At 40.2% G+C, this 15936-nt stretch overlaps 1 long non-coding RNA gene across 2 annotated transcripts in view; it reads left to right on the top strand.

The window, feature by feature from the left end:
* The window catches only part of LOC135579373 (uncharacterized), a 56132-nt gene that overhangs the window by 24203 nt on the left and 15993 nt on the right, over positions 1-15936 (top strand). For both annotated transcript variants that reach the window (XR_010472332.1, XR_010472331.1), the window contains exon 3: positions 14143-14259. This is a non-coding gene — a long non-coding RNA (uncharacterized LOC135579373). The remainder of the gene's footprint in view (positions 1-14142; positions 14260-15936) is intronic.

Genomic DNA, 15936 nt, shown 5'->3' with positions numbered 1-15936 from the left:
GCTGTTTCAGGCTCTTTTCAAGTTCTGGAAGACACCACTGTGTTGCTTACCCTTTGTTTTATAGTTCATTTTTTCTCAACAACTGTGCAAACTAGGAACTTGATTGCTATTGCAATAAAAGCTGCTGTGTGGGGATTGTAGGGTGCTGGGGTTGTAGGGCGAGTCCCTTGGCACAAGTTGTGGACGGGCTATGGTGCTTCCAATATGAGCCCATTCAGGGTCTGTTCCTTTACAGTTGAGGATGCAGTTGTGTGTAGTGAGGTGACCCTTCTGTAGATCTCCAAAGATTTTTCTGTAGTGTCTTGGTCTGAACTGTTCAGACCAGAACATAAAGTGAAAACATGTTTGGTGTCTAAAGGACAGCCTGTGGACCACATTTAAGGTCAACAGTGTAAAATGAAAAAGGAAATTTTACATTTATAAATGTGACCACTAAATACTCTGGGAGAAGTTAGTGGTATTGCAGCATTAATTAGGGTTCTTACTAGTTTGCTGAAACAAGGGATACATGAGTAAAGAGCCACCTGCTGCCTCCAGAGTCGGCCTGAGAGGCTGGAGAAACAGAAACCTACTCATAACTCAGAGAAGAAGAGGCATGAGATTATGAGACGTCATGGGAGACAAAATCTTAGCTTTGGCACCAAAGCTCCTGTAACGCTCCTTGCAGTACTTGAGAAAAAAAATCTGTATGGAACCTAGCTGAAGCAGTCAATGTTTTCTTTTCTCAGCCTCATGACTGGGAATGCTCAGCAATGAGAAGGGCTGGGAACAAGGTCTGCTGTGTGTTTCAACCCTCCTGCTCTCACAGAGGGAACCTCTGAAGTATCCAAGTCATTGACAACAGCCAGAACTGATATGGCCAATAAAGAGATCACATCACTCACTAAAACTGGAACCCTTTGGTCACTGTCAGAATTGTCAATGTCATTGAAATTAGCCTGGGTCTGTATAATCCTTACAGGTGTCCCCAGTCCTCATTTCTAAATTGCCATTTCTGCCTTTTACACTGCATCTAAACACACTTTGAACCTTGCACTTTGCACAGTGAGTTCTGAGACATTTTAAAGCAGGGTGTATTGAGGGATAGTTTACCTCTGGCTTTCAAAGATTAGATCTGACTTTTGTTCCATAAGCTGTAGCAGAGTGGGAAATTTGCAATGTAGAGGATTGAGTTATATTTATGTCCTGACATATCCTCAACTGTAATAGTCTGAGAAGTGTTTTATCCCTGGCACTTGCACTCTGCTCTAAGGTTCACACCTTTAAAAGGTTCTGCACTTGTAGCTTTTCTGTCTCTGATAAGTGGCTTGAGTTTTTGAGATCTTAGATGAGTGCCACAGTGAGGAAACTTTAAAAATTAAAAATTAATATGTGGCTCTCTGAGGAGGGAATAAGATGCTAACGTCTTTTCAATATGCACCAATAGAAAGAGTCCTCTGGAAAGGAAAATGCAGAACAACCTTAATTGTCAGCAGTCTCCATCTTTGCAAAATCTAGAGCTTGTTCTTGCTGCCATAATTTGGTTTTGATAAGACAATGGTATTAAAACCAACTGAATGTCATGATAATTTGACTATAATAAAAAAAGATATACTGCTCGATATTTCAGGAGCTATATATTTCAGGTTATCTTGTAAATATGCACAGAGGAAATGAAAACATGGACCTCAGAAAACTGATAAATGAGCCCCACAAAATATTGAATGTAATTCTGCCTCAGCATTGAAAAATTAGCAAATGGTGAGGATTTTCTTCTTGCTGAGTCTGCATGTAGTTATGAATATGTCTTCTTTTTCTAGATATAACATACAACATTTAGAGAGGGCAACATAGTGTTTAATGGAGAATGTAATTAAGGATACATCAAGCAATTCAGCAATGTTAGTTGCTTGTGTGCACCTTGAAGCTGACAGAAATGCACAGATAATGGAACTTTTTCCCGGTGGTGTTTTCAGGAACTTAAAATAGCTCTGACTCCCTTTTCAGGACTTGAAGGATGCTGCAGGGATACATGTAATTGTCTTACAGTCAATGCCTTTGATCACTGGTTTTGATCAACCTGCAATTGCAGCAGCAAAATAATTGTTACTTGTTAACAGCAAACAGTGGGCCTTTTTTCTAGATTGAAGCTATTTGCATAATATAGAGCACTGGCTTTGGCCAGGATGTATAGGTGTGGACATAAATTCTACTACAGTTTTGGCCACTTGCCCTATTAGCTTTCTTTGTTCAAATAAATACAAAAAGCTGTGATAATTAGGTAGCTTATCCTGCTAATGCTGCAACTCTGGGTTAACTGTGTACCTGGGGTAACAGACATAGTGACTAGAAATGGTAATAAGACGTTTGTTGTCACTTTGCCAATGAATACCATAATTGGCTCCAGAAGATAAGAAGCCTCATGAGAGAGAAGGCAGAAGTGAAAAGGCCAAAGCAGAAGACCCATGAGAATCTCCGGTAAAGCCTCACTGAATTAAAACATCCACTGTAGGAACCATACTGCAAAGATGAGCTGTGAAAATGAAGTTTTCAGGCTTCCATGATTGTGAAGTGTTATCTGAGGAGCATTGTCATCTGATCGGGCACTTTCTTGTTGTCCCACAAATTCCTCTTGGGCAAATCCACTTGCTGCTCTCATGCTTCAGGTTCCTCACATGTAAACCCATGGAGGTCTTCATGTGTTATGCTGTGATGTGAAAGTTCATTTAAGCATTATGCAGACAGCCTCAGACTTTCTTAAAGGAATTTCAGCTCTTTAGAAAGTGACACCAGTATACCCCCTCTTTTTGTCTGAAAGCAGAAAATGCTGACAAAATGTTGAAGTGATGTCAGTTGTCTGGGTCAACCAAGAACAAGCTGCTCAAAGGAACAAGTGGTCAGTATAAGGAGTGGTGTTTGTGCAGAAAGCAATGAAGTCGACTACCATCTTCTCTGACCTGCTCCTCTGTTCAGAGCAAATGCTGATGAGCCTTGCCTTGTGTTTCCAGACTGCTGAAGGCTTTTGAGAACCCAGCTCCAATTGGGAATCCAGGGGATCCAGTGGTCCATGTGAGTCTAGGTTATAGGGAACTTGCTTGATTTCAGGAAAGCAGAAGAAACCACAGACAAAAGGGACAGTCACCAAAAATGGCTTGAGACCAGGAAAAAGAGAGCAGGGAAGGCAGAGGGGCAACTGTGGGAAATTGGAGACATTCATAAAGAGATGCCAGGGGGAGAAAAAAAAAAAAGGAGAGGAAGAACCTTACTGCAGGGGGCTTTTGTGGAGATAAAAATATTAAGAAACGGCACAAAGACCAGAGAGGCTCTTCTGTGCTGGGGAGGAAAATTAGATCTAGGTATTTCAAACCAAACACTTGCTTGGGATTTTTAGACTTTCTACGGAAGTTGTGCCATCATAAGCAGTTTTGAGTCCTTGGAGAGTACTGGAGGGAACTTTTGATTTTGGAAGGTAGAAATTCCCAAATGAAATGACGGCTTTAGATTTGATACTTATCAACAGGGAAGAATTTACTGTGAACCCAAAAAGGACAGGCAACTAGGATGAAAGCAATCATGGGGTTTAATTCATTGCTTTAAAGAGAAGAAAGTGCAAGATAGTGAAAGTTAAGGAATTGATAAGGACCTAAGAAAATCTACTCATTCTGAAGAAGCCAATGGAAAACACTTCAGAATGGAGAAGTAAGGTTAGAGATGATTGTGCCTACGACAAGACATCTGTGACCTAAAAATGAGCAAGGAATTGGGCAGAGTCCAAAAATAAGGATGCAGTCTAGATGACTATAAGAACTCAAGTATGATGGAATCATAGCAGAAGACTTGCACAAAACAGTTTTGGTTAGCAAAGGATACTAAAGGAAAGAGCAAAAGGTTGTACAGACATACTGGGAATAAGAGAAAAACAAGCTCAAACCTGGACAGGGAAACTTCTAAGGATTTCAAGAACTGGCTTTTGATTATCAGAAATGGACTGAGAATCCTTCATCTTGCCTCAAAAGAGGGCTGGATTTGGAAGGTCCTTGCAACTTCCCTTACAGCTCACTTTCCTCTGATTGACCAGGATTTTTGCTGTTGAATGGCAAAGAAGCAGTAATTGTACCACCATCCTTTCTACAAATGAATTCTTCAGTGGCTTCCATAAAGATTTATTTTATTGTGAAGATAGCATTCCTTGGCTGAATAGCAGATTCCTGAAAGCTTAAATCAGGATGCTCAGGAAAAGACCCATATTATTAAGGGACTAGTTTTGAACAGAAAACCCTGATAAAATCAGATCTGGGTGTGGATTAATGCCTGTTGCTGCTTTTCAGCTGTTGTGTGACAACTGGCTGCCATTCATGCCCTTCCAAATGTGTTTCAGAATACAATGTCCTTATGGTGCCCAGCTTGAATTCACATTGAGAGAAACTGTCTGACCCAAAACCTTGAGATCCTCGTGCTGAAGTCATGGAGATATTTAATTCTGCTTCTGCTGCAGCATTTGATCTTTTCCATTGCATCCTTTAACAAATAGCATTTCTTAGTTACTATGAGGAAAACAAATAGCCACGGGGTTGCCTTTCACGTGTTTTGCCAGTTTTCAGTCACCTGTATCATACTAAATATTAGCTGTATCAGTCCTCCTGTCTGTGCTTATTTCCTTCTTTAAAGAAGCATTTTTCTAGTCTTCTTAGATGCCTTTTTGTCTAAATGCCTGAATATGTCTAATCCCATAACTGAATGAGCAAGGTTTTAATTCATAACTAGTTATGAAGTTAGAGTTTCTTAGCAGGGTGTGAGCTCGATTTGTAGATATTTCCCTCTGTGCATCCTCCAGCTTAGGAGTTCATTTTGCAGACTCATGTTTAATCATTCTCTCCGTAATGCTAATTCTGTTCAACATAATATCCCTTTTATAAACACAGGGCAATCAGTAACATTACACAAGTGGTACCTCTGTAGGGCAGCACTGATTCTGCTGCAGTTCTCCTTTATAAACCTCTTTGTTGGTGCTCATCCTTTCCTTCTCCCTACAGTACGACCTGCGATCTCTGAGCCCAAGAAGCTTAAGTAATTGAACCTGTAATTCAGACAAGATCACATGAAATTCTTTATTGGGGGGTGGGATAATGGAACATGGAATTTGGAATTTGGAATATGGCCTGCCAGTGCAAAGTCTTCCAAGTATTTCAGTTTGGGGACTGAAGTGCTTTGGATGAGGAAAGTCATTCTGCAGCAGTAAAATGTGAAAGTATCCTACCTAAGTATACTGGGGTGGAGGGCTAATTTGTATAAATGGAGAAGCCTAAAAGAGCTGCAATCATCATATCAGCTGAATTGAGATATTTAGTTACTCAAAGGCATGTACTCATGTACATGTTCACACATGCAGATGTATCATACACACATTCGTATTTTACGTGGCCTTTTAGAAGATATTTATAAATGTTAGTAATTAAATGGAATGACACATAAAAGTGATATACAGCAAGGACAGTAATTAGTTGGATAATCCTTGATATCAAAGTGGTGCAGTCTAAGAATGTCTGGAGTTCTTGAGATAATTCCTCTCTTCACTGCATCAAAATGGTTCATTTCAGTACAACCTATTTTTTTCCCAAGTGTAGCGTATGTATTGTGTTTTGAGTTTTCTGAGTATGAGAAGATTGAAGTGTTTTATACTGTTAAGGTAATTTGAATGAAGGGGAGGCAAAAAAAACCCTCAGAAGATGTTTCATGTAGTTTAGCTTAGAGTCTAATTCACAGGTTTACTTGGAAATTCTCAGAAAATTACTTGTGGGAGTAGATTCGACAGGAGTGGGCTGATCTGGCAGTCTAAGGAAACTTGTTTTCCTTACTAGACACAGTTGCTTTCTGCCCCCACAATCGATGTCAGCGTGGTTTGTGCTTTGAACCATGTGAGTTTGCAGTCTCTATCTTGCACCCGGTTGCCTCAGATTCTGTGGACATTTTTGGTCCTCTGGGATTACTTTATAAAATAAATTCCCAACTGCTGCTTCTGCAAAGCCTGCACCAGTGTTACAAGTTTCTCACTGTAACTCTTCTACGGCTTGCCAAATTCTTCTCTTATAAGTAACTCCTGCTCTGACTCCTATGAGCGTCTAATTTATTTCTGACTTTTTAATAACCCCTGCCAAATACCTTTAACTCCAGTTGTTACTTGATCTATAATTATTGCTACTATAACTTCCCCAAATGGTATCCTGGAGCTCTGGGGTTGAGATCTGTCAAAAACAGGCATTGGATACCACATTTTTTGCTGCTGACTGGGTGTGTAACTAAGGCATATTCTGCATTGGTTTTTTTGAAGTGAACTGTGTATCAGACTTATTGCATCCATTCTACTTTTATCTGCTGAGGCTTTGTAAATAGTCATATCTAACTACCAGATGCTTTTTACCAGGCAACTTTATAATCCTTTCCACATGCTGGCTTTTCAGTGTTGCCCACTGCTGGGAGATGAAGCTGCAATCTCTGTTTAGAAGTTCACAAGTTATCCATTATATTTTTTTACCATTTTTACCCATGGCAACACAGCTGTTTTATCTCAGCCTCTGCTGAGCCTTTCTAATAGTATTTGCTGGTTTCTGGTGGGCTAAAGGTATCTCTAGTTTTCTTCTGAAAAATAGTGTTTGCTCAAAGTCATGCTTTCCCAGAGGAACGTCGTGCTTGTTCTTCATTGCTAATTGGACAGAGTTCATGTTGCAGTAATTGGGGTTTCACTCCACTGGTAGTGATACTAAAAAGGACTATTGATTATAGATTTCTGTGAGCTTTTGACCAGATGTTTTATCTTTTTGTCACATATTTCCAACCTGTATTATTATAAAACACTTAAATTAGAACATTGTCTTCTCAACAGCTTCTAGAAATGCAAAGGCAGTAAGAGGATCAGAGGAAGTAAGGTAAAAGAAGACATTGTGTCTTTTACGTGCACAGAGGTTGCAAACTGCAGCTTCTAATCATAGTGACAGGCAGCTGCAATCATACCACACTGTGTGCTAGTTACACATCGATCTCTTCCAGCTCATTATGGATTTTAATGTTTAATTAGATCAGCAATTAATTATTCATTAGAGATGAGTGAAATTCAGAATTTCTATCCTGCAAAGAATTATCGTATTTCAGTATGGCTTTTTGTGCCAAATTGGTGAGGAAGGATCATATCAAGGATTCGTGGTGTTGCTTTAGCTTGAGTTCTCTGCTATTGATAAATGGTTGACATCACAATGCATGTCTTCCTGGGGAACATTTGCCTCTGCCTGGCTGCCTGTTTTCCGTAGAAGTCATAGAAACTTCTCAAATCTGGTCGAGTTGAAGCAACTGATGCCAAAGTTACAAGAAGGAAAAAACTGACAGTCACAAAAGCCCTGTTTCCTGAGTAAAAGTTTAAATGGAAAACAAGGTAAAAAAAATCTTTCATCCTGCTGACTCTTGTTGTGAATGTCCATAATGAGTAACATGATGTGGTAGGGAAATGGCTAGAGGAGTTCAGGAAAAGATACTCCACTGTCAGGCTGTCACACAGCTGTCAGACCCATGTGCAGTGCCAGATGAGATTGATATGAACAAGTATTAGGAATGGTTGTATTGAGATATAGCTACTAGGAAATACTTGGGTGCCATCTGGCTACTACGGGCCCAGATTCTTACCTGGGCACATAGAGTGGCAACTTATGGTGAATTGTCCAGTTCATTACTGTGGAAGAAGCTTTTCTGTTTGCTTTGGGGTGGTGGTGAGGAAGACACCTTGGTGACCTACGGTGTTTTGTAAGTTGCACCAGGGGGAAGTTTAGGTTGGATACTGGAAACAAATTTATTCCTGGAAAGGATTGTTGGACATTAGAACAGGCTGCCCAGGGCAGTGGTGGAGTCGCCATTCCTGGAGGGGTTGAACAGACATGGAGATGAGGATCTCAGGGACATGGGTTAGTGTCAAGATTTGGTTAATGGTTGGACTCAATGATCTTGAGGGTCTCTTCCAACCAAAATGATTCTGTGATTCTGCCTGAGTATAAATAGGCAATTTTGCACATCACTAGGTATATATTTTGGATATCAGTTATGTGATTTACCCTGTCAGGATGTTGTCTGTGGTTAAGGCATTACTTGGAAAGGCAAATATCTTGTTCTTTGCTTTCTGGTATTCTGTGTGATGCTGGCCAGCATACTCTGCCTGTTAACTTCCAGAAGAGGCAGTGATCCAGTGTCTGAGACATGCAGTGTTAGCAGCACTGAATGGATTCACCTGATCATAGCTGACAGTGCTCCACAAAGTCAGGTATTTGCAGAAAAAGGACAGCACCACCCATCCTGCCCCATTGCTAGTGCTAGCCATTGGCAGTTCTTTTCTCATTCTTTAGGAGTTCATTTGAATGAAAAAAACTCAGAACTGTGAAAAATCCAGAAAAATCCCAGCTACCATTGACAGTCTGCCAAAGCCTACAGTCTTAAAAACCACTAAAGGTAATACTGCTCAAAAGTATGCAAGTTTTAAGATACTGAAGAGAGGTGAGAGCACAAGTTTAGCCTGAATTATTGCACTATTTTAAACTGCTGCTTCACAGCTGCTGGCAGCCTCCTACTAAGGACAGCAGACCTTCTGCATCGAGTTGAGGTATTCAGCTGCAGGTACGCTGGAGTGCTCCCAGCAAATGATCAGCACTGTATTTACATGTCCGCTGAAAATTAGCTTCTTTCTCTTTATGTGCTCCCTCTTGCCACTGAGAAGATTTAGTATTCTTTGAGAGATGGGGAAATTAAATTACTTCAAGAAACAAGATTGATGGGCCTAAGAAAAATAAAACGACTGAAATTCTCAGTTGTTCTCCAAGGTGATTAAATTCTAATTGCAGGAAGTGCCTTTTGCTGAACCTGCAGGCTGCACTAGGATGGGTCTATAAGCTCCAAAAGGGACATGTGTAGTTGTAGCACATGCATTTATTGCTGTAGGCAGCCCTGTATCGAGTGGGCACAACTGAATAATGAGAAGGGCTGACACTGTAATGATTCCTGCTCTCTCTCATTATTCTGAAGCAATAGGAGACACCACTGAGGTGCCTCCTGACTTATTGTTTCATTACAGCTCCTGAGCAGGGGGTTGGCAACCCTTCATCTGGCACTGCTCATTTCAGTTCCAGAAATGACATCCTTAGTTATCTCCATTTCCTAGGACATTTTTGAGCTCTCTTGTTTCAGGGCTACAGCTTTCTGGAGCCAGGTATCTGTGTGAGCCGGCCTGCAGTGACCCTGCAAAGCCAACCTGCCAGACTCTGAAACCAAACCTACCACTTGCAGGAGTGACTAGTGTTTCTCAGTGCCTTAAAGCCCTGGATTATCCCCTACTTCATTTCCTCTGAGATAAGAAACCTCTTTCTGAGGATTACCGATTCCCTGAAAAGCAGCGTCAGAACAAAGCTATGCAGGGAATATCCCAGCCTGCTTTAATGCTGTCATTTCTGCTCTAATGAACGTAGGATGGTCAGAACAGCTGTCCAGTGTTGTCTCTATTTGCATCAGAATGGTAAGGCAAGACATGGGAACAAACAAGGAGACAAACATTTCTGCACCTGATTTATCCTAGACATAAACTTCCTTCTGTAACAGATTGATTTTTGCAAAAGGACTATTGCTAATTCTGCATTCAGCAAAAACAAACTGAGGTTGCTGCCATTCTAGTTTGCCTGCAAACACTTAAGGGAAGCTAAGGAGTCTACTGGGTCATTCCCAGTAGTACACATTAATTTCTCTGGCTTTTCAAGGCCTGTATATTTATATCCTCTGGTTGTTGCATTTGCACGAACTGGAATTATGAATGCTTCATGCAGTTTGTAAGAAGGTAAACCAGTTATAAATTTGATGAAATAGACTTCTGTTGCAAAAACTTTCCACAAAACATTTGCTTTGGTGGGTTATATGATATCGGGGGAAATAAATGTTTGGTCATTTTTTCCACATGGATAATGAATTTTAATTGCCAATAACTTTTAACTACATAACAATATTCAGGCTTTCTTCCTTTGTAGAACCCTTGGAATTAAATGGTCTGTATAAGAAGAGGATGGGAGCTGCTGACTTCTTTTGAATAGTGTCATTCACAGAGTTACTTAAATGGAAAAAGTGGGGGACTGAATTTCTTTCTTCTGTATGGGTGAGATTCATACCATCCCTGTTGACTGGATAATAGCAGAACAAAACAAATTCTTTAACTTGCCAAGTCAGTTTGTATAAATAATTGTGAAATAAAACTGGAGAGCACCATGGCTATTTTATTTGAAAACTACAGTTACTCTTTGTGGCTATCATGAATGTTTAAAATGATTAATAACAATGGGTTAATTTGTGGACATTGTGGAATGTGAATGGTGCTTAACAGGGTATGATCACTGAAGAGTTTTCTGGTGCCTCTAATAGAGGGATTGAGAGAAACAGAAGAATAGAGAGAAAGAAGGTGGTCAAGTCTAATTTTTCTGAAATAGCATGAGCTTTTTCAGTTTAACATATATCTTATAGTATATGTGGTGTGGTAAAAGCAGCTGCGTTTGTGAGAAATCGCAGCCCTGCCAAAAAGTATAGCAATAATATGTAGGTATCAGCTGACCTATGGAAAAGGCCTCTCACATGTCCAGGGCTTCCATTTGGAGTCAGGTCATGAACACTGATTCAAATCTCTTTGTAAGCACTTGAACCTTCAGTCTTCACATTTTTAAAAATTGTGGACCCCTTTAAAAAAAAAACAACTTGAGTTATAACTTTTCATAAACCCAAAGTTGAAATGACATAGCCAAAACATTTCTCAGAATTTGAGATTTGTTTTTTTTCTTTTTGCCACTTGTGATTCTTTGGAAGCTTGTAAGAGAAATTGAGGTTCTTGGGGGATATTTTACCCTCACAGGCAAATGCATATTTTTGGGGTTACCAGGGTGCTTGTGAATACCAATAAATTGCAATAATTTCTCTGTCTAGAGACCATATTTGAGCAAAATAAATAATAAATTATGAAGAGATGCTATTAAAAAAATTCCCTCTTAAATGTTGGCAATATAAATGTTCTTAGTAGGACTATTTGAAAGTATTTTGTTAAAACAACTATTTTGAAGGACAGTTAGTTGACTTCAGCGTGGTTCTGTGGAGCCATAGTCCTTTGGGTTTGGTGAAGTGCAGTCCACAGAGGAAAATGGGACTGTAGGGTTAGTTCAGTTCAGGCTATGATCTGTACAAAGCTTGGCAGCATTTCCAAGCAGGATATAGAATCATAGAATCATTTTGATTGGAAGAGACCCTCAAGATCATAAAGTCCAGCTATCAACCCAACCCTGGCACTTACTCATGTCCTTGAGAACCTCATCTGTGCATCTTTTAAACCCACTCCTGGTGCAACTTGAGGCCATTTCCTCTGGTCCTGTCACTTGTTACTTGGGAGAAGCCCTGGAATTCAGATACCACTGATCTGCAGCTGTCACAATGGTGATGATGTCAGAGAGCGGGAAAACCAATTTTGCTACAATGAGAAACACTCATCACTTGCTGTCTCAAGAAAATGCTAAAATCTTTTCAACACTGCTACCTTGCTGTTTGCATAAGCAGTTCAAGCAGGCGCTGACAAGGTTGAAGACACGGGCATGATTTTAAGTCACTTTAACCAATTCTGTGTCTTGTTGGAGGACTTTCTGGTTAACATTTTATTACAGGCAGGATGTCCAACAGCCTGCTCCTTGTTTATTCTGAGACTTCTTTATCAACTTTGATCAGGGAAACATTTGTTTCCACAGTCTGTCCTTTCCTCTCTGGGAAAAGCAGCTGGTGAGCTTAAATCAACCTTTCTGGTACCACACAATGTGTCTGAAGAGAGATGACCTCTACTCTAGCCTTTGAGATATGCTGATGGGCAATAGTTTTCCTGGTGTGAATATTAGAAACATGGAAGCAGCCAAAACTTTTTCCCCAGTAGGGGAAAAGAAAAGGGAGGAAAAAAAAAAAGCCAGGGATAGGGTTATTCTGAATTGTCATTACACATTAACTACGTAACTAAACATGCCCTAGATTGGGAGCAGTGTTTTGATTCCAAGTTTTTTTGAAGCAGGGAATCCCCTGGCTTAGCTGCTGTTACCAGCTGCGTTTCAGGAACTGCAAACAGTCTGAGAAGTGTGATGATCCCATATACATCTCGCTCCCAAGCAGCAGTGTTTTACAAGGGGCAACAGAAAAGAAAGAAGCCTGACACAACAGAAAACCACCAAGAATGTTGTCTTGCTTAAAGCTGCTTTTCTTGTGGTAGAATAATGCAGTGTAGTGTGGTATTTCTGATGCAGGACCTCACTTGCTCTCTCGTCTCTGCAGGTTCTTGCTTTGTTTCTCAGTCTCAGGACCAAGATTTTTAGCTGATTCTGTGGTCTGTGTTTAACCCTTAGGAAGGGTGATAGTTTCTTTCTAGAGATGAGACAGTAGATGGTCAGGGTACCTGTGGTAGCAGTGAAACATTAGTGATATGACTATCTGAAACCATGGTTTTAGTTTTCTGAAGACCTGCAAAAGCACACTGGGCTGGGAAAACTTATTCACACCATCAACTCAACAAATGCTCAGATAAACTCAAAAGCCTGCCTGAGAATTAACACAACCTCCAGTTCCTTCAAGATAAGCCCCGAATTATCCAGGTAATAAAAAATTAGGTTTGCTCACTGTTTCTTGGGACCTAACAACCAAATAGCTTTTTCTGACCCTTCTCTGGATTCCCAAGATACCAGCTACCTTTATCCGGGGATGATTAAATAATTAAATGAAATACAGAGCAATTCCCGTTAACCTGTGTTTCACTTGGAAACTTGCTGCTGATCTTGGTTATAAGAAGGCCATGTATGTCTGACAGCTCATCTGTTTTTTTTCCCATCTGTCTCAGGCAATCAAATAGAAGATATTACCTCTCCCTATAAAACTTGCCTCATAAAATTTGATGGTTATCTTCCACTTTTCTGCTACCACTTATATATTTTTTTTTCGGTAGATTATCCAGCTGAGGCCCAGTGCCACAGTGTAGACCATTACTTCTGCTCCTGTGAGCTCTTGTCTGCATTTTTGTGCTCTACAATCACTCCCAATTCTAACTTGTTTTTTTTATAACCATACCGTATCTGGTGGATCTGCAGCACTCTGTGATCTGCTTTAAGTGAACTGAGGATCAGTCAGAACTTTTACAATGAAAATATGGGTTATTGACAGACCTAAAATGTTCAAAGAAAATGTTTACTTGGCTTGAAGTTTATTTTTTATCAGAAATAATAATAAACCAACCCAAAACATTTTATTAAAGCTTTTTTATTTTCAGATTTTTTTTGACTGAAACTCAGAAGAGTCAGGTCTGGGAAGAAAAACAATACAATTTTCATAAAATGTATTTTTCCCGTGAGCTCTCTGTCTGCTTTCCCAAACCACTGAGACACTCTTCATTCCTGCATTTTCACCTTCAAATATCAGCATATTACTGCAGACATTGTGTTAATGATGACTTCATCCTCTTTATCTCCTGTCTCTTCCTAAAACGCTGCCCACTCACCCTGAGATGATGTTATGACATTGGAAGCATGACAGTGTATGGCAAGTACTTGAGATCCCGACAGAATGGAACTTCTGGGAATCCTTTTTTAAGCTGAGCTTCATCCTTGCCAGGATTCAGTGTGTTCAAACACTGATCACTTGATAATTGCATTTCCTACAATGCAAAGATTTCTGGAACAGTTACTCTCTTCAGAGATAATTCTTTTGTTTTATTCTGTTACAGGATCCATAATCAGTGTTGTAACTCATTTAACTGCTGCAGAATAAGTAGATAGAGAGCAGAACAATATGATCATATTGAGATGGTATTTCAGGTTTCCAAGTTTCATCAGTGTTTGGTTTCCATTCATTATAACCTGTCAATTTTCCTCAAGTGATTAAATTACTTTTATTTATAGATTTATTTTTTCATACTTCTGGAATTAGAGTTCACTCATTGGTAAAACAAATACCTGGTCTGCATGAGCCCTGGCAGGGAGGGGTTTTGCTGCCAGTTTGCACTCTGTGCTTGGTTAGAACATTGCATCTTTACTGCTTTCAACAGGGTAGGAAGTGAGCCTGGGAAAAAGAAAAATTCTCTATCTCTTCCAGGAGAAGGCACTCCCAGGGAACTGAAAAGTGGTATGTCTGCTTCATGTGACAGCAGCAGCCCTGCGTTTGGCAGCAAAAAAGCAGTGCAGATGGCAGCAGGAGTAAAGGTACCTGTAGGTGAGTGTCCCATTCTCAGGTCACTAATCGTGGGCATTCTGAGAAGGGAAACAGTGCTTAGAGATGGAATTCAGCAGTGGATATGTGTGCAGTAGTGCTTTTAAAACTTACTGGAAATACCCATTTTTTATAATAAAGAGCCAGAACTGCTCCACAATCCAGCCAGAAACCAGTATCTTATGCTAACAGAGAAAGCAGGAAGGAATGAGGGAGGAAGGAAGGGAGGGAATGAAGTGGAAGAAGAAGAAAGATGGATGTTTTAATGTCTGTAACTCAAAGAGAGGGTAGATTTTGAGGGCAGCACTCCAGCTGCTGAGCAGGGAATTATAACCTGCTCGTTCCCTTCCCTGAGCAGATGTTGTTTTCACGGTGTACTGCAGACTCTGCACCCAAACTCCATCCCTGACTGATGCTGTGCATTTTATGGTGTCTGAACCTGGGGACTTTCTGCTCGGCATTTGTGGGTTAATGTTCTAGTATTCCAGAACTGCTCACCTCAGTATCAGATTCAGAGCCTTTCCAAACAAAAAAACAATGAAGTAAACACTGCTCTTTAAGAGGAGCAGGTATTTTTCTTTACAAAGTGTTTCACTCTTAATGATATGAAAGTAATATTATAAATTCATTACTAATTAGCTACTGGTAAAAATACAAAATCTGAAAGGTGTCTTTGAAGAGTGAATTTGTCAATATTAATGCTCAGGCGGGGCCCAACCTCAGCTACATGTCACAACATACCAAGTTGAAAGCCAGTAAACAGTCTTGCTGAAATGTGCATCCATGGGAGGGAACAGAGGAGGTGTTTGAGCTGTTGAGCAACTGCTATTTGAATGCTTTTTATTTATTTTATTTTATGTATGTTAATTATGTCACTGTTAGATATTTTTATTCCCGAATTCCAAATCTTTCACAGTCTGGGGAAATACCCCAGGGCCCAAATCAGATGCCCCATCCCTTTGATGTAGTGGTGGTGGTGTTGTGTTGTTCTGTGTGGTGTGTTTGTTTCCAGCTTCTCACCATTCTTGGCTCTAGAGATGTTGAATTGGGGCTGACTCAGGGAACTTTCTGAATTGCTTTGTTTTGACAAACTGTTGCCACATGTTTCAGCACTTAGGAAATCCTTCATCCCTTACTGTTGCTGCACTCCAGAAATAGCACCTTCATGGCTTCGGCTGTCTGCTTGTCCGCCATCTCCCCAAGAGCTTTCTCCTTCACCTATAGGTTTCCCCTACACCTTAGATCATCAGACTTCAGCAGATTAAACCATGCCAGTCATGATGGACCAGATGGGGGCTAATTCTCCAGACATTAGTATGATGTCTGAATGGTGTACGAGCATTGGAGTCTGAAATTTTCCATGTTCTTATGCCAGGGTGGTGGCAGAATTTTCATGCTAATAATTCTAATAGACCTACTATGAGAAAAAACAAACTCATTTAAAATCCAGCAATTATCTTGAGATGTTACGCAAGTGAAATCCTGTTCATGATCAGTGAGAGAAATAAAACTTAAATTCACTGTGCTCAAGAGCTCCTCAAAGTAAACTTTTCAGGTGTTCAATAGCCTAGTATCTCTCAAGCACGCAGGTGATGAGTGAATGCAAGCTTAGGAAAAAAAATGTTTCTGAGCCCCTAAGGTGTGGTTGCATTCTCTTGATTTTTCTCAGAGGAGTCTGTG

The sequence above is a fragment of the Columba livia genome, chromosome 4, assembly GCF_036013475.1.
Source record: "Columba livia isolate bColLiv1 breed racing homer chromosome 4, bColLiv1.pat.W.v2, whole genome shotgun sequence".
Taxonomy (NCBI): Eukaryota; Metazoa; Chordata; class Aves; order Columbiformes; family Columbidae; genus Columba; species Columba livia.
The sequence above is the reverse complement of the archived record's forward strand: the minus strand, read 5'-3'. Positions and strand labels throughout refer to the sequence as shown.